A 23696-nucleotide genomic window follows, 5' to 3' on the forward strand; every position below is an offset into this window, starting at 1 on the left:
ATGTACGACCAAATTATTCCCAATTAATGTAAGACTGACTGCTCCCACTGTTTGGCATATAGAAATGACGTGCAAAGTTGCTTGAATCAGCAGCCGAATCAGACATTTAGTCGTGCCTGGTTTTGATCGTACATAAGGGGGGGGGTTATTAATGAAGTAACTTTTATGCGAACTTGCTACTGGCTTTGTCAGCGTAAAATATCGTAAAAGTCTATTGTATTATTAAAACTAGCATTTCAGTCCGATGTTGCCCGAGTGTTTGGAGATGTGCGTTGAGCCAAAAAAAAAAAAAAAAAAAAAAAGAAAAAAAAAAAAGAAAAAAAAAGTGGTAGTAGGTAGGCAGGCTCGAACCCGTACCGTACCGCAAAGGCGGAAAAGAACGGGGAAAAACGTGACGTCTTTGCTGTTACGACCACCGCCAAACCGGAAGTGACGCAGGTTTTAATTAAGGCTAGACAATCGAAAAGAGAGGATGACTTTCGAAAATATCGGCGAAAAGAACGACCCCCCCTGTAGAAAAGTGCCCAGTTGAGGGTGAAGATATGTTTTTAGCCAATTTTTCAATATTTGTCGTCTGAAAGGTCGAACTTCAAAACGATACTGATCTAGTAAAACTCCGTCGCCTCTGTCGAAAGTTTTAGGCAGACATGCAAACATACATACATGTATATATTGGTAACTCAAATTTTCGACCCAAACCGATCGAAAAGCTTGCCCTATCTCTGAATACCCTTTATGTAAAATTTCAAATGTTTAGACCCGAAATTGTTTTAGTAATTTGGTAGAGACCGAAGCGGTCAAAATTTTAGAATTTTACCCCTATTATGACCCTGTAACATTTGTTTTGGACTCAAAAGTTATTAAGTTAGATCCATGTCCAAGGAACCTATATCTAAAATTTCAAGTGTTTCGACCCAAAATTGGCGGAGGAGTTTGGTAGAGTTCTCAAAGGTCAAATCGTTGAACTTTTACCCCGTAACAACCACATTTTTGGCCGAAAACCGATTACAAAGATTTTCCCAAATCTCAGTACCCTGTATATCAAATTTCGAGTCTGTAGACTGAAAATTGACTGAGTTATTGTGTAGGGAAATGTACACAGACACTTTGATTTTATAGATATATAGATAAACAATAAAATGAATTTACTAAAATTTTAATCGTTTTAGTTTTTGGCAAATATATTTTTAGATTAATATAAAAAGGATTCACAAAATTTTTCTTTTTAAATGTTTTCCGATTCTGTGTGCCACTTATATTCCGCCTTTTTTTTTTCGTTAAAAATCCTTAGAAAATAAATAAAATAAAATCAATAAATTTATTTTAGATTAGTCGTGCCTTGATTTTACTAATTATGCACGACTAAAAATTAAGCACGATTTTATGTACGTCTAATTAAATCGTTAAAACCCGAGAATTATTTGGTACACTGTATTAGAAAATTGTCTCGGTCGTTATTAAGGGTTTAGTCAAAGGAACTTCGCCACGGGTGATTTACTTAGTTCGTTAACGCAAAAAAAAAAAAAAAAAAAAAAAAAAAAAAAAAAAAAGTATTAAAAATAAAACGAATTTACTCACGTTTCGGTCGGTCATTTTTGGCAAATATCTTCGGTAAATTTTTACGACGTGCCCTTGCATATTATAAACACCCCCCTTCCCCGCCTCCCCCATGTTAAGAACATCTTTTAGAATAAACACCCCCCCTCCTCAACCTCGAAAGCCGTTCTTAACATGGGGTGATTGAGGGTGTTTATACTACGTTGAAGCATGTCGTAAAAAAAAAAAAATAAAAAATAAAATAAATACTTATCTTTAGTTTCATGCCTTAAAATATTTGCAAAACTAAACTATTTAAAAAAAAAAAAAAAAATTCTCCCTTAAATCAGAAAGTAAACAAAATAGAAATACAACTATTACGTTGGTGCAAAAATAATGTCGTTCTTTGTCGTTCATCTTAAAAAAAAAAAAAAAAGACATTTTTGCACCAATCTAATATTTATGTGTTGCGAAATATTTCAAATGTTATAAATTTTCGTTTCAAAGTTTTAGAATATAGTTGATGTTAAAGAAAAAAAAGTCACTTCGGTTTATTTAAGACTAGCCTAGGTGCCCGGCGTGGCCCGGGTGTTTGGAGGTGTGTTGAGCAAAAAAAAAAAGTGGTAGTAGGCAGGCAGGCTCGAACCCGTACCCCGAGGGAGGAAAAGAATGTGAAAGTGACGTGTTTCGAGGCCACCGAGACGAAGAAGGCCTGTTAACTGAAAAATTCTTGCACGCAATATTCGTAAGATTTGGCAAACCTACTGTTGATACTGTATGAGGGTATTTTTAAAAAGAGCATTAAAACATGTTAAAGAAAAGAAAGGAACCCAATTCGATTAATAATGAAACTGAACTTTATTCAATTTAAAATATAAATATTATCTATGTAAAATTACGTAATTTTAAAGCAATATACAATCTAATACTGATAAAACTGAATTATGAATTTAGGGAACGAACAATTAAAGAGACATAAAACACAAACAATTTTTGGCCTTCGGGTTGGTTGGTTGTTTTTGTTTTACGGCATATCAACCCTTTTCAGGTTATTTAATGCCGAATCCAGTGATTTTGAAGAAAACTTTTTTAATAGATTATATATATATATATATATATATATATATATATATATATATATATATATATATATATTTTTTTTTTTTTAAGTCGGTTTCTATTTAACCTATAGTTGGGACTCTAACAGGTACTACCACTCCGGGTTAGAGTGGATCTGGGAGCAATGGCAATTAAAGGGGTGGCTCCACACTCCCCAAAGCCCGCAAGCTGGGGTCTCACCATCGGATATAGTTTAAGGTCATATCCAGGACCTGGCCTTCGGGACAAGATCACAGTGTAGTATCTGTTCTGATGCTACACTTCGCCTTTTGTTCTCGGTGGGTAGAGGAGAAATCCTTCACGACCGAGACAATTTTAATTTTTGTTCCTATCCAGAGTGCCCCTTATTTGGGAGCTGGACCCCCCCCCCCACAAGATTATATGTTGAAACAATACAGAAATTATATTTAAAGTTTTGGTTTTCTGTTCTTCTATGTCCATTTTCTCCCCCTGTTTTTCAAAATGTGTAGCATATTTTCATGGCTAGGAATCCTATACTTCACCATAGTCTTCATTTTCATGATACATGAATACGAACATGAAGTTCACATAAATAGAGAAATAATCTTACCATGACGTGAACATTGGTTAAAGACTAAGAAAATTTAGCAAACATCTATGATATTAAATCAGGGGGTGGGGGTGAATTTGGGAGGGGACATTATTATTTCACTCATTAGGAGTTGTCTCATAGGACATCAGTGATCGCTCACTGGCAGTAACCTGTGGTGTTCCCTGGAGACCGTCTTCCCAGATTTCCAGTGTTCTCCACCTCTTGACCACTCGTGGAGATGATTGCACGTTATCGCAACAGCCGTTTGCCATTGATTTCTCGTTAGTATCAGCCATTGGTGTTTCCTGGGGTTTGGGTGACAAAATGACCCCCCCCCCTTAAGGTACCAGCTTTGAACTGCACACTTCCAATGGAGATCTGGTTAGTACTCTCCCACCTCAGTTTTTCCATCGTCTCTGACCCTTCACAACTAGTTGATGTGGCGCCAGTCGAGGTCATCTACACCAGTTTTTTTTTAAATTTTAATAATAATGGTGCTTGTGCAGTGTACGCACCGTACTATATTTTAGATAGTATTTCTAAGTTAAATTAAGTTTTTATGGTATCTTTTTTTCATTGAATTTTTAGGTGAAAATGCAGAATAGTTAGAAAGCCCCTCCCCTGTTAAGAATGGCTTTCTGAATAATGACGTTATTTCAGCAGGGCGCGTACAACATTTACTTGTACTTCATGGGGAACGTGGACTGCGTAAATGGTGTTTGTTTTTTATTTAATGATTGCTCCCTGTAAGCGCATAAGAGGGGGGGGACATTATTTGAATATGCATGAAAAAATAATTTAACAAAAAAATAAAAATCTTCAGTGGAGAAAATAATACGCAAGAAAATTTCAAAAATACGTTCAGTTACGGTTATAATTTGTTAGATTAAAATTATCCCATGTGCAATTGTATGATTATCCAAATTAAGAATTGTTCTTTCTCTTTAGAAAAATTACGTTTTAATTACCTTCATAAAATTACCACAAGGAGGCAACGAAAAATATTTTTATGGCTATTAGAGTGGTCACGTGGTTGAACACAAAATTTAGACACCATATACCCACATGTTGATCTGGTAATGACGTTACGCCGTCATGTTCATCGGCCTTTACTCTCGGTAGCCTCGTGTGTTTGCTGTCGCGCCCATCGCCACACCGGAAGTGACGTAGGTTTAAATTAAGGCTAGACAATCGAAAAGAGGAAATGACTTTCGAAAATATCGGCGAAAAAAAGCGACCCCTCCCTGTAGAAAAGGGTCCAGTTGAGGGTGAAGGAATTAATGTTTTTAGCCAATTTGTCGATATTTGTCGCTTGAAGGGTGGAGCTTAAAAATAATACCGATCTCGTGAAAATCCATCGCCTGTCAAAGTTTTAGGCAGACATACATATAGACAGACGAGATTTATATTATAGACTAGTGGGGGGGGTTACCTGGCGTTGCCTGGTGTTTTGAGGTGTGTGCGTTGGGGGGGGGGTAAATCAGAACAAAAAGGAAACTTAATCCCGTTTTCATCTTCTTTCTTCTATCTATCTATATGAATAAAATGAACTCATTTTTTCCCCGTCTGATTTTGACATTAATAGGATTAAAAATCAAGATATTTCATGCAAATATAATATGCACAAACGGCAGAACAATATCTGAGGTGTGTTATAGGCTTATTATTTCTCAAATTCCTCGATAATCTTAGATTTCTATACTTTTTCTGCTGAGAAGTCACGGCCAAAATCGGTTAAGATCAATGGAAGTGGTAAAATATTTTCTCTCTAATAAATTCCTCCTCCCCCTGCCACCACTTAACACCGTTTGGGGATCGTTCACAAGGAACAGTTGAGAAGAGAACACCGGTTTGGCTTCGTAGTTCTTTCATGTGAAGTTATTTAAAATCACTAAACTAAGCTGCAGTGCTCTGTGGCGTAGTGGTTAGCATGCTGGACAATTCACATTATATTTTCACGTTCGCGCCGACCTACCGTAGTCGTTTTTTTTTTTTTTTTTTTCCTAAACAACTGGAATGGACTTTTCTTGGTGGCCGAACTGTTAACGTTGCAGATGTTTTTTTTTTTTTTTTTTTTTTTTCACACTTTATTTTCCTACTTTTACTCATGACTCTGGGTTTGATCCTTCCTACTTACCTACCATAACATTTTTTAAAACTCCCCCCCGTCCCGGAAATAAACACTCGGGCAACGCCGGGTACCCCCGCTAGTATCTATATAAAAAAAGAAAACGATGTTAAACTTGTTAAATATAACAAAAAAAAAACAAAAAACAAAAAAAAAAAAACAAAAAAAAAAACAGCGATTTTAAAAATAGAAAAAAAAAAAAGAGGGGGGAAGGTTGCAGGTAGGTTCGAACCCGAAGCCTTGAGGCAAATAGGCTTAGCCTGAACACCTCCGCTACGGCGACAGTAGCAATGTAAGACCAATTAAAAAGTGACAAACATCACGCCATTTCAGTTTTTAATGAGGTCAAATCCTTTTAGTGCAGGATAGTTGTTTTGAGTTTGTTTACCCAATTGAAAGCAATTGTCCGATATGACGGTGAAAAGCCGACATTGACCAAACGTTTTACATCTGGCCGATCGAATCCGGTTTCGCTTTTTTTATACCGAAAAGCGAAAGCAACACGCGGCGATCCAAAAATCTTAAATATTTAGCGTTTCAAAGTCGGACTAATTAAATAGACAGGCGACTCCCATTGTTAACTCGTAGAGATTATCATTTAGACAGCATATAAAAAGTTTTAAGAATGGGCGATAACACACCGGAAAAAAAGCCTTTTACAGACATACGCAAAAAGTCTACATACGTACATACATATATACAGACACACACATTTTCGCTTATATATATATATATATATATATATATATATATATATAGTTTGAACAATTTTACTCCAGTTGAAAGAAAAACAAAAAATCAAAGAGTAGCAGTAGTCGATAATATGAATTAAAAATATGTTTGAGAACTTTAAAAAATGATTTCATTTGCTTTTTTTTTTGTCAATGTGCGCTGCTTGTTCAACCTACTAAGGGTTTTTATTCCGAAAGCCTTCTTAACATGGGGAGGTTGGGCGTGGTAATTCCAAAAGGCACTTATTTTTTTAACCTCTACGACTTCCAGAATAAACACACTTTGCAAGTTGGACAAGCAGCGCACATTGGCCCCCCCCCTTTTTTTTCTTGAGAAATGAATCAGTCGCGTTATCGTAAAACGGAACTTTATGCAATAGTATTTATAATAAAAAAAAAGAAAAAAAAAAGTTATTTACTTGCCTCCCCACGAGAGCAGTTGGACACTAATATTTTAGATGTGAGGGAAAACTAGCCCCTCCCCCCCAAAAAAGACAACTTGCTGAAAGGTATGACTGACTGAATTAGTTTTGTTTTTATTTCAATAATAACGAAAAAATTTTTTTAAAAAAAGTGGCACACATTGGGTTAAAAAAAAAAAATCTCAGTCCTTAAGAATTTGACAAAAATAATCGCGACTGTGACTTAAAGTGTTACTTATTTTAATAACTTTTGCGCTGACGACTTAGTAGATCGCTTGTGTAAGAGGGAATATTTAATAAAAATCGAGAGTTTTCTTTAGTAGATATTTTTTATAAAGATATTGGGTTTGTATTACTGTACACACAGATTCGAAAAAGTTGTCAAAAAACAAATATATAACAAATAAATCTCATCAAAGGCAAGATAAGTTACTTTTCTGCCAAACTGGATATATTTTTTGTGTTTTTATTCAATGTAACATATTTATTCAGCTCGAAAAACATACAGTGTTTACCGATGTATTCGAAAATTCAAGATGGCGTCTCACACCCTCTTTAACACCGTAAGTTTGGAAAAAGGTGTTATAAATAATAAACTATACAAAATACGATTAAAAACCCGCCGAATATATGTCAACCTATGTCACGGTAACATATATTGAGGGAGTTTAACAGTATTTTATTCGTTTTTTTTTATTTATAACACCTTTTCCCAAACTTACCGTGTTAAAGAAAGAATCAGACGCCATCTTGAATGTTCCAATACATCGGTAAACACTGTATGCTTTTCGAGCTGAATAAACATGTTACATTGAATAAAAACACGAAAAATATATCCAGTTTGGTAGAAAAGTAACTTATCTTGCCTTTGATAACATTTGTTATATATTTGTTTTTTGACAACTTTTTCGAGTCTATGTGTACAGTAATACAAACCCAAGATATTTGCTGAAAATAACTTCTTGAAAATTCTGAATAAATTCATTTTATTGTTTATTACAAAATTGTTTTACGATATTATACGCTGATGGGATGGACCTAGTCGATTGCCTGTGTCGAAGTTGCTTTAGTCAGCAGTAATTTAGTCGTACATCAATAAAACTCGTCAAAATTGAAAAAAAAAATCATTGAACATTTGGTACATTCATCTTTATTTTTAATTGGTTCATATGCGTGTCACTAGGTGTGTCAGAAATTTCGTGAAAAATATTGAATAATTCCACCCCATCTTTCCAAGCTTATAACTCCTCAAAAAATGTAATTCAAGCCCTAATTTTTTTTTTCAATTAAAGGAGCAAGGACCAAGGACCAAGGTTTCATTAAAAAAAAACAAAAAAACGAACAAACAACGTGTTTAAAAAAAAAAAAAAAAGGTTTTAAACTTCGGACTTTACAGGAAAATTTCTAAAAAACACTATTTTTTTTATTTTAAATTTGAATATATTATTTATTGACCATTTATCTTCAATGATATATAACACTTTGGTGAGTAAATTAATTATTTACTTTTTAATAGACATTTCAAAATGGGAGGCGTGAAATCATTCGACCCCCTGTCTTTCCAAGCTTATAACTACTCGAAAAATGTAATTCAAGCCCTAATTTTTTTTTTCAATTAAAGGAGCAAGGACCAAGGTTTCATTTAAAAAAAATAACAAAACAAAAAACAAACAACGTGGTTTAAAAAAAAAAGGTTTTAAACTCCGGACTTTACAGGTAAATTTCTAAAAAACACTTTTTTTGTTTTAAATTTAAATATATTATTTATTGATCTTTTCAATTTGTGATATATAAAACTTTGGTGAGTAAATTATTTACTTTTTAATAGACACTTGAAAATGGGGGGGGCGTTAATTTTAACTAAACGTTTGTCTAAAATATTCGGTTTATTGGAAAGAGCATAAAATTTCACATTGACCCTGAAAATATCGTAAAAATTGAATCAATAGAAAAATTGATAGATTTTTTAAAGTTTAAAAATTGAAAAATACTGAACTCGAAAAATTCAATTAATTTCATTACTGTTTAAAAAAAAATATTCCTATTACTTTTTATACAATTTTAATAGTTTATTTTGGAAGTATAATCCATAAAGAAAATAAACAACCCACTTATAAAAGAGAAAATTAGTTTTTTATATTTTATTCGCAGTTTCGTGTTAGGGGGTGTCAAAAATTCCTACAAAAATTCTGATACACCTAGCGTGTCACGTTGGTACAGTGGTAACGTTACCAGCTTTGAATGCTACAGGTTCGGTTTCAGCTGATGGCACCTAAATACTTTTTACTTTTGAAATCACGACTATAATAATATGTACGAAATCTGGACAAACTAAAATATATTTAAGCGTATTTGACGACCGGGCAAAGCCCCCCCCCATCCTAAGTGATAACAGCTTTGTTATTTTTTTTGGGGGGGGGGGGATATTTAAGATGTTTGGGCATTTGAAGAGTTTTAAAATTGTTTGTTTAACCAACTTAACATTTTTATGCTAATTGAGTTAATTAGTGCATGCAATTATATATATATATATATATATATATATATATTATTATTTGAGGGTAAACAGTTACATAGGGTCACTACAAATAGCCATCTGTTTCAGTCAAAAAGACTTCCTCAGGCGACCTTGAACCTCTCGACGCCAAAAAGAAAAATGGGAAAGATTGGAAAAAAAAATGGAGCTCTTCAAAAATTTATATACAGGGTGTCCGTAAAGTTACTATACAGTCTTATTGTATTATATTTGTATTAATAGTTAATATTTATTTTTTTTTACAGGTTTATTGAATCAAACATGCCATGCAAGCTAACTTTGGAAGAGCGCAAATTTATTGTACTGTTAATATATTACAGGGTGTCTGTATAGTAACTTTACGGACACCATATATATATATATATATATATATATATATATATATATATAAGATCAGAAACAGATAGCTACTTGTAGGTGTTTACCCTCAAATAAAATATTGAGCACTATCTAACAACCTTGTTTTCATTAGTCCCAACTTTTGAACACCTCAAACCTGAACACACACATTATATATATATATATATATATATATATATATATACACACACACACTAGCAAATGTACCTGGTGTTGCCCACTATTAAATGTAATGTTAAATTCCTTAAAAAAAAAAAAAAAATTGAAGTAAAACACGAAACGGAAAGAAACAGACATGCATGCGAGTATTGTTTTTTCTAAACAGTTCACTTCTTGTAAGTAGAAAAAAAAAAATGAAAATACTCTAGCCAAAATCGAAACCAAACCAAACCAAGACAGTGAGTCAAGTACGATAACTATTAGGCCAGCCTGCCACAATCTTTAAAAAGCGTTTTGAAACTTACTTATTCCTGACATAAGGAAGTTATTATGCGAAGTCGTGAAACAGTTGACAAGGATAAAAATTCGATGATACACTGTACCAATTTTGACCTCCTTAGAAGTCCCTTTTTTCCAGATGAAAACCGATTAAGTTTTCCCACGTATCTGAATACCCTATATACAAAATTTCAAGTCTAAATAAAAAATTCGTTGAGTATATAGATTGAGAACAGAATATTTTTTTTTTTTCATAAATTTTTATTTCAGGTTCGATTCAAGCTAATGCACCCAAGTCCGATGGATATTTTTTATTTTTATTTTTGAAGTTGCAACTTTATAGCATATAAAAATCGATAGAACATTAACTATATAATAATATATGCAATCTGCATAAGCATACTTTACGACCAGGTTTTACCGGGCGTTCGTGCTAGCTTAGATAAATACTTTTGCAATTTTAACAAAAAAAGCTCCAGTAATACAAGAGCGTCTCCATTTACACTGAACATCTACATCAATGCCAACATCAATATATTACATATGAAGGAGTCCCTTGTGGAATTTCCACGGATCCTGCTGTTATATAGGCAGGTTTATGAATACGTTCTATAACGACGTACATGTTTAATAGTTGGGTTTTATAATTTTATCAGTATGTTCTTGTACGCTTAAATGCGTGTATGCACATACGTCGTATCATTTAGTTGATCGTCTAGTGTGTATATTTTAACATTTATGCAACAGTTCTAGCAGGAAACGATTGACGTGGACGTATCGAAACAGTTGTAGACGAACAGTTCTTTTTTTAATAACACAACACATACCTGAATTATTTACGAACATTTATTTTCATGATCCGGTCGGCATTTTCAGAGATTACACGTTTTTACATCTTGACTGAAATGGCGCCGCTCCCTGCATCATTTTCAGTTGTCCGTTCTCTCTAATGTCCAGCTAACGACCGCTTAGAATCTCCCCAAATCCACATACATCACGTATTTGTTTATGTCACATCAGTACATGTCTCAAACCAACAGCTGATGTAACCCCAGTCTAGTTATTGGTTTATGCAAACCCAAAATCATGTTTACATCTATTTTCACATTCCTTTTGCGATATGATATATCTCACTAGTTTTTTCCCACTTTAACTGTTTATTCTTGTAATCATAATTGATCCAGCGACCCGCCGCACGAATCAACTAGTAACATTGATAATGATAATGTTTTGACCCTTGGCCCTGCTTGCCACAGTTAACAGATACTACGCTATGATCACAGCCTAAAGAGTTATAACATTACACTGCTAGTTGACTATTAATAATATTAGTGAGGAGTCAGGAATAATATAGTTATACAAAGAAATATTCTAACATTTATGCGTTATAATACACTTACATATATTTCAATTTATTTATTACTGTACAGCAAATTTGTTCGTTATTGTTCACAACTGATAAATCGAGAACAAAATATACAACTAACTAGCAGGCCGCCCGTCGTTGCCCGGTCCTAAAATACACTTACATATATTTATGCAGATTTCGTATTTATTACGGTAGAGCAAATTCGTTCGTTACAATTCATAACTGACAACTAACTTTTAAAAAAGTGTACTTTTCAAACGACATGTATAATTGACCTTGTGTTTACTTAATATTGCGTTGTTATTCTCGCTTTCTTTATTTTTGTCCTTTAGTTCTCGTATTCCGGTGTCTTATGCATCAATCTGCATGATTGACCCCTGACGATGATAATTTTTAAAATATATCATTAATAACAATCTTAAATACTGTTAATAATAAGACCCGACATATAAAAAAAAATCAACAGTAGGTTCTTTGATATAACAGGGACGCGTTTGAAATTAATGCTTCTGTTTTAAAGCCCACTTGTACCGTGCTTTACTTTTGCATTTCAAACTTTAATTCACGCCATTATATATGAAACAATTTTATAGAATCAACAATAGGTTCTCTACAGTGCAATGTAGACTACCAATGCATTGTAGACCACGCCATTGCAGGGATGCATGTGAAGTCCAACTAAAGCAAACAATCCACGTACATCCAACAAATAGCACACGATGCCAACTGTGAACCTGAAGATCTGAGGCAGCGGATGAAAGACAGGAAACTCTGGAGAGGAAGAGTCACGTTGGTCCGGGCAAGGAGCCCGTCATGATGATGATGAGGAGGAAAGCAGGCAATCAATCGATTTGATTGAAAAATGGGCTATTTTACCGATTTCGATGGCAATAGATACGAGAGTGAAACATTCGTTGATCATTCATTTCCGGGCAACGTCGGGTCACCCTGCTTCTGATAGGAGACTGAATAAGCCACCGATAATATAACATGATTAAATATATGAATATAACTTATAGTCATAAAAATAGAAAAATGTAAAATAAGAAATTTCACCACACTCCTTTCTTTATCAGTTCCTGGCTGACAATCAAGACAACTGGAGTCAAACTAAATAAAATTAAAAAAAAAATAAAACCAAAATAAAATAAATTATCTACAAAAAGGCATTAGAACCCCCCCCCCCCCAAAAAAAAACTAACAAAATTAGCACTAGAGAAAAACATCCGGAAAAAAAAAACACTTGGCTACATCGTACAAAATTATCTAATTGGAACTAAAAGAAATGCTAGGCAGATCGAGAAAAACAGAAAATAAAGAAAAAAATTTAAAATTGTATTTAAACTTGTCGCCAAAATATACGCGTATAAGAAATTCAATTTAAATTCTGTAAATTAGAATTTAGAACAATTTATTCAACAAGGAATAAAAGTTCAATCGTTAAAGCCAAGCGCTAGAGCGTTAAAGCCAAGCGCTAGAGCGTTAAAGCCAAGCGCTAGAGCGTTAAAGCCAAACGTTACCGCGTTAAAGCCAAACGTTAACTTTTTTTAAAACTTGTATTGCTTGTCAAATAATTGTAATTTACAGAGGTTCAATTGAATTTCTCATATCAATGCTCTGTCTCAAATATTGAGCTTATTCATCTGGTTAGGATTATGAGTATTAATATTTATACCCCCCTTTCAAGTTTACAGAATTATTCCTTTTGCAATCTTAGAAATTTCTTTTTGAATCATACGAGTAGAAAGATACTAGTTTTAAGCTATATCTTTAAATATACAACTGGTTTTGCAAACTCACATCCCCCCCCCCCGCCGATTCAAACGATCTCACCAGAACTCAGTGGGTGACCCAGTTGGTTACACATTTCAGTAATTCATGTAATTGCACTAGTATATCACGTACATCTAGGGCAACACGAGATTGTGTACACACATTACATGTTATGGTTGCATCGAATTTGCTATAAATATAAACATTAGAAATAATGTCGATACTGAATATTTCATGATATAAAAACGAGAAATTAAATTTATGAAAGGAAAAGAAAAAAAAAGTTCGTTGTGATCAAGTTCAATGTTAATGGGCGGGCGAAAAAAAAAAAAAATGGAAGACGGCGTTTTTATGTTTGCACAAATTTATTCAAACTTATTTTGAAACAGGTGTTCTTGCATATTTTGTTTCGGTAATGAATTAGATGGCTAAACAGAAGTATATAAATTACATATTTGTGTATCGACCAACGTTTCTGTTGTATCGATTTGTCTGTAACAGTTAAAGTTCACCTCCCATAGGGAACCTGAATGATTAAAACTACACTGTAAAGATTTATTTAAATTGACATGTAAATTTTAATATATCTTGGTGTATGTGGTTACAATTTGCGTTGTCAAGCTGCACTGAAAATGGCAGTAAGTCATGCTTTTTGTTTTGGAAATGAATTCTGAATGGACGCATTTAAATGTGAGTTTTATTTTTCGGTTTCATTTTTCATTATTAAACGTATATTTGTAGTAAGAATGTAAGCAGTTGAAGTTATAAGAGATGGTTTGTAAAAAAAAAATTAAAAAAAATAAATAAATAAATATCTCCATTTTAAAGCTGTTCCTAGCTGGAATAATTATGTTAAAAGGCCCTTAAGCGAAATATGTTCTCATAAAAATGGCCCAAGAAATGTTGGGGGAGGGGGGAAAGAGGTTCAAGAAATGTTGGGGGAGGGGGGAAAGAGGTTCAAGAAATGTTGGGGGAGGGGGGAAAGAGGTTCAAGAAATGTTGGGGGAGGGGGGAAAGAGGTTCAAGAAATGTTGGGGGAGGGGGGAAAGAGGTTCAAGAAATGTTGGGGGAGGGGGGAAAGAGGTTCAAGAAATGTTGGGGGAGGGGGGAAAGAGGTTCAAGAAATGTTGGGGGAGGGGGGAAAGAGGTTCAAGAAATGTTGGGGGAGGGGGGAAAGAGGTTCAAGAAATGTTGGGGGAGGGGGGAAAGAGGTTCAAGAAATGTTGGGGGAGGGGGGAAAGAGGTTCAAGAAATGTTGGGGGAGGGGGGAAAGAGGTTCAAGAAATGTTGGGGGAGGGGGGAAAGAGGTTCAAGAAATGATGGGGGGGGGGGAAAGAGGTTCAAGAAATGATGGGGGGGGGAAAGAGGTTCAAGAAATGGGAAAAAACAAAGAGGTTCAAGAAATGGGAAAAAACAAAGAGGTTCAAGAAATGGGAAAAAACAAAGAGGTTCAAGAAATGGGAAAAAACAAAGAGGTTCAAGAAATGGGAAAAAACAAAGAGGTTCAAGAAATGGGAAAAAACAAAGAGGTTCAAGAAATGGGAAAAAACAAAGAGGTTCAAGAAATGGGAAAAAACAAAGAGGTTCAAGAAATGGGAAAAAACAAAGAGGTTCAAGAAATGGGGAAAAAAAAAAGGTTCAGAAAATGGAAAAAAAAAAGGTTCAAAAAATGGAAAAAAAAAAGGTTCAAAAAATGGAAAAAAAAAAAGGTTCAAAAAATGGAAAAAAAAAAAAGGTTAAAAAAATGGAAAAAAAAAAAAGGTTAAAAAAATGGAAAAAAGGTTCAAAAAATGGAAAAAAAAGGTTCAAGAAATTGAAAAAAAAAAAAAGGTTAAAGAAAAAGTCTATTTAGATCCTGTCTGAGCGAGAGATGTAGATGCACCAGCTTAGATGTGGTAATAACACTCCATACAAGGGTGGATGGAGGCTTTGTAGAGATACAGGATACTTTCACAGGTGTTATTATTTTTTAGCTCGGTAGAGGGGGCATATTTTATTTGCAGCAGCCTAGCAACGTCCTCAATGTGCTTATTGTGGATGAATCTATAGATATTAAGGAATGGCGTGACCGGTTGATTATTCCGATCTAGTTTCACCAATCTGTAGTAGGGCCGAAATGGAATTGTTCAGTGACTAGTGTCTGATCAGCAACACAGATTGCAACCCATTTCTTGGAGTTTAGTAGGCACAATTTTTTAGACAAACATACGTATACATAAATATACCATGTAGAATATCAAGGTGATCATAAAAAAGCAAAAGAACTGATAGGGAATTAAAATGAATGCTTAAAAGAATATGCAAATTAAATAGATCTTTCGTAGATGAATGCAATTCAACGACCCATATATAACAAAGGTGCCTCAGAAGGCACTGTTTTACAATAGGTTGGTTGTTTTACGTCATATCAACCCTTTTCAGGTTATTTAATGCTGAATCCAAAGATTTAAGACAATTTTTTTAATTAGAATATATTTGTTTTCAAGTCGGTTTCTATTTAACCCATAGTTGGGACCCTAACAGGTACTACCACTCAGGGTCAGAGTGGACCTGGGAGCAATGGCAATTAAAGAGTGACTCCACACTCCCCAAAGCCCACAAGCTGGGGCCTCACCACTGGATATAGTTTAAAGTCATATCCAGGACCTGTTTTACAACAGTTCAGTGCAGTGGAAGAAAACTATGCAGAAATTCGTTTATTTTCCATCTCAATTTAGGACGCTCGATTCAACGATATTATAAAATATAAATATTAAAAAAAAAAAAAAAAAAGTTGCGACAAAGTTTTAATGTAACAAAGTTGATAATATTAACCTTTTTTGTACCAATGTTCCTTAAATGGAACATAGTTTTCAACATACTATAGAAATTGTAATTTTGCTTTAAATTCAATTTTTTTAAGTTATTTCTATTAAAGTAGCTTCATTTTACTCCAGATTTATGAAAACTTTTATAAATTATTCTTATAGTTATATTTAAATGGAATTTAAAATAGAGCTATAATCACTGTTTTTCTGGATGAGAATTGGAAGGCCTGAAATAACCATAAAGCAACCTGAGAGAAGTTTTTGATCAAGAGGATATCCTTCAGCAGCAATCAAGGTTTGTATGTATGCTGTTAAAAATATAATACACCTAACAAAAAATTTGATATGAGAAAAATAAAAAAAATGTTACATTTATAAAACATTGGGAGGTTACTGCTCCAAAGGTAGCAACATATATCTTGTATTGTATTACCTAATACTGTACGTTTTATAAGGTATGCAGTAAATATTTTAAAAATTATAGATATAAATTTTATATTTCTGACAATATTCATCCTTTTTTTCATAGATGGATCCTCATAAATCACACTGTTTGCTAAAGGCAGGACCACAACGTGGAAGAATATCTATGTCGGCTGGAACATTGCCCGCCAATGTAAGATTTGATGGAATGGATCATACATTAAGGTCCACAACACAAGGGAGATGCAAAGTGTGCAGCAAAAATACTAAAAATATGTGCATAAAGTGTAATATTCGGTTACATGCGGAGAGGGGAAAATTGTGTTTTGAAAAATATCATAAGAAACAATGAAAACATAAAATAAACACTTCTTTTCTTATATTTTAGATCTAGTATATTATACATGGAATTTTATTTTATAGCTTTATAAGAGATCACTTATTTTACAAAGGAATAAATTGTCAGAATATCAATGTCGTTTACCTGTAACCTACCAATGTTCCTTAAATGGAACACACAATAAAATAAAAAATTGATATCGTATAAAGTTCAAATTTTATATGTAAAGTCATTAAGCTATGGTGAACTCATATTTTGAAAATGAACGAAATCGTAAAGCAAATGCTATGGTCGGTCCAAAAAAGGTTAATACAAAATGCTGCCTGTATGCGACTATAAAGAGAAAGCCAACGAACCAACGATATTTTTATTAGATTAAAACATGTAAAGCTGCAACTTTTTTTTAATCTATCTATATAATAAAACTCAAATGACCTTGTAACGATGTATGTAACCCACTTTCCGGTTTACGACATCCGGTTGCGCATGCACACATAACATGCGCACTGAAATATTATTATTTCGAAATTATTTAACATGAGAAGAGTGAGGTTTAAAATAATTTAAACGTAATACAGAAATGAACGATGTAAAAAAAAAAAAAAAAAAAAAAAAAGCAGATATATAAAAATTTGAATGTAACTATAATAGATATTATGGTATCTGTTCAGTGCACATTTACCTATAAGTATAGCCAACCACTTATAATTCAGTAACTGTAAAATTTTTTTTTTTTTTTTTTCCAAAAATAATCAATTATAATAAACAGAACGACTCTTAGAAATCTATATTCTTTTTTCATTTTAATATACTTTCATAGAAATGTTTCCGTTATGTAAAAAACAAAAACTATTTACTTTACGTCACAAGTGTCACGCTCATACATGAATTCCATAGCTAATATAACATACTGACCCAACGGGTCACCGATAGTCTAGTTAGAAAGTAAAACAATGACGAAACTTTTAAAGCTGCGGCGACTTTTTCTTGTTACTGTAATAAAGCTATATTATATGTAATTAATAACACCAACATCTAGTTTTTAACATTACAAAAAATGAAAATGCAATGATTTGTAGAGGGATTTTAAACGCAGTGTCATCCTCTTTTTATAAAAAGAAAAAAAATAAAACATTTACTTTTTAATCAAAAAGAAAAAAAATAAAACATTTACTTTTTAATCAAAAAAAAAAAAAAAAAAAAGCATTTACTTTTTAATTAAAATAAAAAAAAGCATTTACTTTTTAATTAAAATAAAAAAAAGCATTTACTTTTTAATTAAAATAAAAAAAAGCATTTACTTTTTAATTAAAATAAAAAAAAGCATTTACTTTTTAATTAAAATAAAAAAAAGCATTTACTTTTTAATTAAAATAAAAAAAAGCATTTACTTTTTAATTAAAATAAAAAAAAGCATTTACTTTTTAATTAAAATAAAAAAAAGCATTTACTTTTTAATTAAAATAAAAAAAAAAATTTACTTTTTAATTAAAATAAAAAAAAGCATTTACTTTTTAATTAAAATAAAAAAAAGCATTTACTTTTTAATTAAAATAAAAAAAAGCATTTACTTTTTAATTAAAATAAAAAACATTTACTTTTTAATTAAAATAAAAAACATTTACTTTTTAATTAAAATAAAAAACATTTACTTTTTAATTAAAATAAAAAACATTTACTTTTTAATTAAAATAAAAAACATTTACTTTTTAATTAAAATAAAAAACATTTACTTTTTAATTAAAATAAAAAACATTTACTTTTTAATTAAAATAAAAAACATTTACTTTTTAATTAAAATAAAAAACATTTACTTTTTAATTAAAATAAAAAACATTTACTTTTTAATTAAAATAAAAAACATTTACTTTTTGATTAAAATAAACATTTACTTTTTAATTAAAATAAAAACATTTACTTTTTGATTTAAATAAACATTTACTTTTTAATTAAAATAAACATTTACTTTTTAATTAAAATAAAAAACATTTACTTTTTAATTAAAATAAAAAACATTTACTTTTTAATTAAAATAAAAAACATTTACTTTTTAATTAAAATAAAAAACATTTACTTTTTAATTAAAATAAAAAACATTTACTTTTTAATTAAAATAAAAAACATTTACTTTTTAATTAAAATAAAAAACATTTACTTTTTAATTAAAATAAAAAACATTTACTTTTTAATTAAAATAAAAAACATTTACTTTTTAATTAAAATAAAAAACATTTACTTTTTAATTAAAATAAAAAACATTTACTTTTTAATTAAAATAAAAAACATTTACTTTTTAATTAAAATAAAAAACATTTACTTTTTAATTAAAATAAAAAACATTTACTTTTTAATTAAAATAAAAAACATTTACTTTTTAATTAAAATAAAAAACATTTACTTTTTACGTTTCTGAATTTTTGAGATGAGGATTGGTTATATGTATCATTATTCATCTGACTACCGTTCTCATCTTGAGTGTGAATTTCACACCGTTTCGGTCAATATTTCTAGGCTTTCGTATATGCTAAGAGTTGGGTGGGTGGGTGGGGGGTCTATTCCGAAAACCGTTCTTAACATGGGAAGTTGAGGGTGTCTATTCTGACAGCTGTTCTTAATATGGGGAAGTTGGAAGTGTTTATTAGTTGTAAGCTAACCCGAACACATAAATGTCAACATTTCCGATGTGAACGGCAAGTTGGATTATAGTATAAAAAAATAAAAAAAGATACCAAATTGACTTTCGTTTAATTAATTTTGTTAAATGTTTTCAACAAATTATATAAGTGAACGTGTGTGTGTGTGTGTGTGCATTTCCCTATGCAATAACTGTCAATTTTTAGTCTACAGACTCGAAATTTGATATACAGGGTACTGAGATTTGGGAAAATCTATGTGATCGGTTTCGGCCAGAAATTTGGCTGTTAAGGGATCAAAGTTCAACGATTTGACTTTTGAAAACTCTACCAAACTCCTCCGACAATTTTGGGTGTAAACACTTGAAATTGTAGATATAGGTTCATTGGAGATGGATCTAACTTAATAACTTGATTTGAGCCCAAAACAAAAAATGTTAAGGGGTCATAATAGGGGTCAAAGTTTAAAAAAAAGAAAAATTGACCGTTTTTTGTATTTTTTTGCTCAGCATACACCCGGGAAACCATGCTAGCTATATATATATATATATATATATATATATATATATATATATATATATATATATATATATAGGACGAGATTTTTTTTATTATTCAATTTTCACCCCCAAATAAGGCACAGTGCCCCTTTGAAGTAGGGGGCTACTATCGGGGACATAAGTTGCAGGGGTATTATGAAGGGAGATGAGTAGCAAGATGTCTGTTCACATTACACTTGAACTTCTGCATGCCAGTACAGTTGGGAAAGCAGAATCCCGGAAGGGAGTTCCAAACTAACAGTTCTGGGGAAGAAACTATTGAAGTAGAAGGCTTTCTTACACCTAGGGATCTCTACTGTGAAGGGGTGGATTTAGCTGCTTGTCGAGTTTGTCCGGGGGGGGGGGTATTTACGTCGAGCGGGTACAAGTGCTTGTAGTTCCTCAGGGCATTCACCATCAAAATACTTGTAGGTCAGGCGGAGGGATGCAACACTTCGATGGGACAGAGGCTGAAGCTTAGACGACAGTTCAGGACCTATTAGATTGGCGACTCTTTTGAACCCTATCCAAGAGAGAGAGAGAGAGAGAGAGAGAGAGAGAGACAAGTAGCAGATGCACCAGTCCAAATGTGATAACGGTACTCCATACATGGGCGAATGGTGGCTTTGTAGAGGTACGGGATACTTTCAGGTGTAAGTAGCTTTCTAGCATGGTAGAGAGAGCAGCCTTCGCAATGCTATCAATGTATCCGTGTGAACGTTGGGCCGAGGAATTAGGGAATTAGCAACTTTGTTGAAAGGAAAAAAGGGGATGAGGAGGATAAAATAAAAGGAGGCGAATGAAATCATTCATTACAATCTATCTATATATCTATAAAAGTGAACGCGTGTGTGTATGTGTGTGTGTGTGTACACATTTCCCTATGCAATAACTAAATTTTCTTGGCAAAATCTTTATGATCGGTTTTCGGCCAGAAATTTGGGTGTTAAGGGGTCAAAGTTCAACGATTTGACCTTTGAGAACTCTACCAAACTCCAAGAATTTTGGGTCTAAACACTTGAAATTTTAGATATAGGTTCCTTGGACATGGATCTAACTTGATTTGAGCCCAAAACAATATTCAGGGGTCATAGTTAAAAAAAATTTACCTCTGCCGTCTCTCCCAAATTAATCAGACAATTTCTGATCCAAGCATTTGAAATTTTACATAAAGGGTATTCAGAGATAGGGCAAGCTTTTTAATCGGTTTGGGTCGAAAATTATAGCTACCAATATATAAATGTATGTATGTCTGCTTAAAACCTTCGACGAAGGCGACAGATTTTCACAAGATCAGTATCATTTTGAAGCTCAACCCTTCAGACGACAAATACCGAAAAATTGGTTAAAACATTAATATCTTCACCTTCAACTGGGCACTTTTCTACAGGCACCCTTGTTAGTAAGTTTTAAACTAAACAAGGCCGATAGCCATTAATAACGTGCTCTCGTGTAACGAATGGATGTGTGGATGTAGGATTGACATGAAATTCTTAAAGATGAACTAAAATGACCGAAAAATGGGCTGAAATGATTTAAATAAATAAAAAGTAAATGACTTAAAATGACTTTAATGAACTTAAGAATGACTTGAATGCTTAAAAAATAACTGGAATCCTTCAAAAACAACTTGAATGATCTAGAGAATGACTTGAATGACCGAGATTGACTGGTTGTAAAGTGGGTGATCATTTTACATTAAATTAATACAGAAAAGTGATCCCCCACTATATCAACAAGTAAAGCATGTAAGAACAGATATTACACTTTGATCTTGGCTAAAAGGCAAAGAAAAGGGTATTTATTTGCTCCCTCCACCGAGCAAATTAGGCACAAGGACAATTTTTTATGTGAGGAGTTAAGGGGAAATGGGGACCAGCTCCCCAGAGAGTAGGGGAGCTGGATAGTGACAATTGGTATGAAGGGTTGCCCCTACATTGACCAAAGTCTTATATGTGGGGTATCTCCCACATATGGTCTTTGCTTGCAGTATCTGCCGGAACAGATGGTATTTATTTGCTCCCCCACCGAGCAAATTAGGCACAAGGCCGATTTTTAATGTGAGGAATGAAGGGAGGGGGAAGGGAAAAAGGGGACCAGCTCCCGAGAGGTGGGAAATGGGAGCTGGTTAATGGTCAGGCATGTGGGGTTGCCCCCACATCTGGTCTTTGCTAGTCATAGCTTGCAGTATCTGCCGGAACAGATGGTATTTATTTGCTCCCCCACCGAGCAAATTAGGCACAAGGCCGATTTTTAATGTGAGGAATGAAGGGAGGGGGAAGGGAAAAAGGGGACCAGCTCCCGAGAGGTGAGAAATGGGAGCTGGTTAAAGGTCAGGCATGTGGGGTTGCCCCCATATCTGGTCTTTGCTTGCAGCATCCGTCGGAACAGATGGTATTTATTTGCTCCCCCACTGAGCAAATTAGGCACAAGGCCGTTTTTAATGTGAGGTAAAAACCAGCTCCCCTAAAAGTAGGCAAAAAGGGGGCACTCTGGTTACCAAAAATAATAATTGTCCCAGTATAGAGGGTTTCCCCTCCATTGACTGGTACAAATTATCTTAAGTGCAGCATCTGAAGAACAGATACTACACTTTGATCTTGACCAAAAGGCAAAGAAAAGCTTAAAAAGCTAAGAACAGCATCTATTAACAGACCTTTGATCTTAACCAAAAAGTCCAAGCACAAGTGTTACCGACAGAGTGACTTATACACTTGCACGCGACTAAAAATTTGTTCTTAGCAGAATACGGACTATGCTGAATTATTGTTTAGAAGCCCGTTCTTAACATTGGGAAAGAAAAGGTATTTTGTAACTAATCTGTACTTTCACGTTGCAATTTAATAAAAAGATTGAATTTAACTTGAAAATCGTACAAAAAAAAAACAAAAAAACAAAAACAGGGTCCATATTTTACCCAAGTGCTCTAAAATAGGTTGAATTCTGATTAAGAACCAAATTAAGAAACGAAACAAAAACAACCACAACAAAAACAACCACAACAAAACAAAAACAAAACAACAAAACAAAAACAAAAACAAAACAACAAAAACAAAACAACAAAAACAAAACAACAAAAACAAAACAATGGTTTCATCTGATGTTTTTGTCAATTCTAATAAGTTACAATGGTATCTTTCAAATTATGCAGTCGAAATTACCTGAATATTACTATATTATTTAATCGTGGTAGCAGGTGAAAAATTGCCGCTGTCTTGCTTAAATCGAAATGGAAAATTGCCTCCCTGTTGAACTCTGTGTTTGACGATCGTTTTCATCAAATTTTATTTTCTTTAATAAATAATTTTCTACCTAATTGATTTTCGTAATTTTTGGATATAATCATCTTAAAAACCAAGGAATGCGTAGATACTATTGTCTTCATGTGAAATTCAGTTTTACGATTTCCTTAAGTTCGTCCCATTTGTGTAGAAGCGCCAAATCTCTCTCTCTCTCTCTCTATATATATATATATATATATAAAAGTGAACGTGTCTGTGTGTGTGTACATTTTCTTTCGTAATAACTCTAAATTTTCAGTCTACAGACTCAAAATTTGATATACAGGGTACTGAGATTTGGGGAAATCTTTGTGATCCGTTTTCGGCCAGAAATTTGGCTGTTAAGGGGTCAAAGTTCAACAATTTGACCTTTTAGAACTCTACCAAACTCCAAGAATTTTGGGTCTAAACACTTGAAATTTTAGATATAGGATCCTTGGACATGGATCTAACTTAACTTGACTCCAAAACAAATGTTAAGGGGTCGTAATAGGAGTAAAAGTTAAAAAAAATTGACTTCTTTTTTTTTTGCTCAACATACACCTCCAAATACCCGGGAAACGCCAGGCTGAAATGCTGGTATTTTAATAAAGTGTTGTATAAAACAATTGGGGGGGGGGCTCCTTAGTAATAAATGAATTTATAAAAATTAAATTCAAGTTTTACGAGAACATTTTTATTAACTTGTTAGGTGAAAGTACAGTATAG

General features: G+C 32.9%; 1 protein-coding gene across 3 annotated transcripts in view; it reads right to left on the minus strand.

The window, feature by feature from the left end:
• The window catches only part of LOC145268695 (uncharacterized), a 72658-nt gene that overhangs the window by 9626 nt on the left and 39336 nt on the right, over nucleotides 1-23696 (minus strand). The window lies entirely within an intron of this gene.

The sequence above is a fragment of the Euprymna scolopes genome, chromosome 44 (genome assembly GCF_053919585.1).
Source record: "Euprymna scolopes isolate OS-2025 chromosome 44, ASM5391958v1, whole genome shotgun sequence".
NCBI lineage: Eukaryota > Metazoa > Mollusca > Cephalopoda > Sepiida > Sepiolidae > Euprymna > Euprymna scolopes.